At 43.2% G+C, this 2,393-nt stretch overlaps 1 long non-coding RNA gene across 1 annotated transcript; it reads right to left on the minus strand.

The window, feature by feature from the left end:
- Positions 1 to 311: 311 nt before the first annotated feature.
- Positions 312 to 2,087, minus strand: LOC144714427 (uncharacterized). The gene is made up of 2 exons (XR_013584355.1): positions 1,369 to 2,087; positions 312 to 485 (listed from the first exon to the last, which is right to left on the minus strand). It is a non-coding gene; the product is annotated as an uncharacterized LOC144714427 (long non-coding RNA).
- Positions 2,088 to 2,393: the final 306 nt, after the last annotated feature.

Below are 2,393 nucleotides of genomic sequence, written 5' to 3' on the forward strand. Positions count from 1 at the left end.
ATAAGGCCTCGTTTATTTAGTGTTCTATCCACAGACCCTTGAGAAAAATTAGAATGCAAAAAAGAAACATGGGTATTTAGTAGAAACATCATTAAATTTACTCTATCAAGCTTGTATGCAAAAGAAATTATGGGATGAATCTGTAACAGTCACTAAATTCCTCGTCAATAGAATGGTTGCACCAGTTCTTTAAAATAAATTACCATATGAAGCCCTTTTTAAACACCACCTGATTTAAACTGGTTAAATATTTTAGATGTTTATGTTATCTATCTCGAAGGCTGTGTATGCAGCACAAACTAGATACCAGGTCATAAAGATGCATCTTTATGGGATATATTTCTATGCATACATATTTCTCTACAAATGCATGTTTTTATTTGACACAAGTTTTATGGAACCAGTTTTCCTTTTTCACGCACTTGAGAAATAAAAGACTCATCTGTTTCACTTGGTTCATGTCCCCCTTCAATATTTGGTAATACCTATAAAAAGTCATTATCAATAAATCACTCTTGTAACACATCTGAAACACAATCAAATTCATTCCTGAAAGATTGAATACATAGACAATTCTCTCAATTCCAAAACCTTGTACTTTATAATAATTGATCATTAATTTATTAGTCTCACTCGTAGAATAATGATATTAATTTAAAATAAGTATAAAAAGAAAACTAGAAAAAATAATTTCCACAGCATTTCTGTAAGTAGACATTGGAAAATCGACCCATGAGATGTTTGTAACTCATTTTTGCTAGGTGATATTACAGAAACCATTTATATGATACAAACTCAATGATTTAAAATCCTAAATATCCTGATAAGTATGCCACTTAAATAAGTCTATATATAGTCTAAAACAAGCACCAAGAGAGTTGTATAAGAAACGTACTAGTTGTGATCAAAGTGATGTCGGACATCGTCGGGGACATCGTCCAATCGACGCTGAATATGATGGTTCAGTGCCAATAAAGGATGATAGTATCGAACGTCGATGGTGTGGTCATCCGACGGCTAACCCAAACAGGTCGATGTAACTATGATGCAAATATGAATGTCCTACGTGTCGTACGTGCAGGCTCCGACTCGAGGGAGGCGCCGAGCTCCAAGCTTGGACAGGTTTTCCGGGTGACGAAGACGGTCGCCTCTTAAACCTTGTCGGAGCGACGAAGGCGTCTACGGCCAAACAAAATCTATCCGTAGGGCTCGCACGTAACGGACGTACTCGTCCATATCGATAAGACATTCAAATGTCATAGTTTTCTCTCAAAACCTCTCTCACCTACCTAGCCCGAGCGCGGAGGAGTCAAGACGAAAATTTACTGCAAGCGGCAATTAAACGAGCAACACGAGAGGACGGCGTACCTCGTTGGCCTGGCTCGTGGTGCAGAATTCGTCGACGGTCGGCTGCGGTCGAAGCGGCCGGAGCGGAGAGGCAACGGCGGCTCGAAGAGCGATGATGATGCCGAAGCAATTGGTAAAGGGTTGGGGGAAGAGAGCGACGGAGGAGCGGCCAACAGTGACGACGCGGCTCGAGCAACTTGGCCAGATCCGCCGGACTAACACTCCAGATTCGGCTCGGGAGGTCGTTCAGCAAGTGCGAGCCGTAATGTTCGTTCACCAGCAGGTAGGAATCCGGGTACAAGCCGGTCCCGTAGCGGATACAAGCCCGATTGGAAAACCGAAATCTCGCTAGAGAAGGGTGAATTCTCGATAGAGAAGGGTCGCCCCGTCAAAAAAAATCGTCGCTTTCCTACTCCTGCTTGTTCCTGAAGTGTGCCCTGGATTGAATCTCGCGAGAAAGTGGGTGGAGCGAAGAAGAATTAGGCAAACGTTGCCCCAATTCGACAGTTCGTCGCCCTCGAAACCCCTGATTCGATCTGAGCCGTCCTGGGTGTTGCCTTGTCGATTGAATCGACAAACTCCTCTCGATCAAATGGCCGTCGTCTCCCTAGAAATTGGATAGAACGGCAAGGGAAGGAGCACACAATCCTGTACGCTCTCACATCGCCTCTTTTTTCTTCACGGTGAGACCAAGAGAAAAAAAAACTTTAGGATATTCTTCTTCCTGGTCTAAGGGATTAGGGGGAGGTCAAAATGGGCCCCTAATTTGGGTCAACAAAAGGAAAGAAAGGGGTCCATTAAGGGGGCCCTTATATATTGGGCCCCCTCATTAGAAGGTAATAGGGGAAATTAAAAATAAAAGAAAGAAGAGAAATAAGGGAGAAGGGCATAAGGGAGGGGGATCCAAAAATGACTAAGGATCCCTCCCCGTGACGATGACGAAGGAAGTATGGGACGTGTCGCGAATGCGACGAAAACACACGATGAGACGAGAAAAACATAAAACACGAGAAAGAACGATGAAAAACAAAACGCAATAAATTGAG

The sequence above is a fragment of the Wolffia australiana genome, chromosome 17, assembly GCF_029677425.1.
Source record: "Wolffia australiana isolate 7733 chromosome 17, ASM2967742v1".
In the NCBI taxonomy this organism is placed as follows: domain Eukaryota; kingdom Viridiplantae; phylum Streptophyta; class Magnoliopsida; order Alismatales; family Araceae; genus Wolffia; species Wolffia australiana.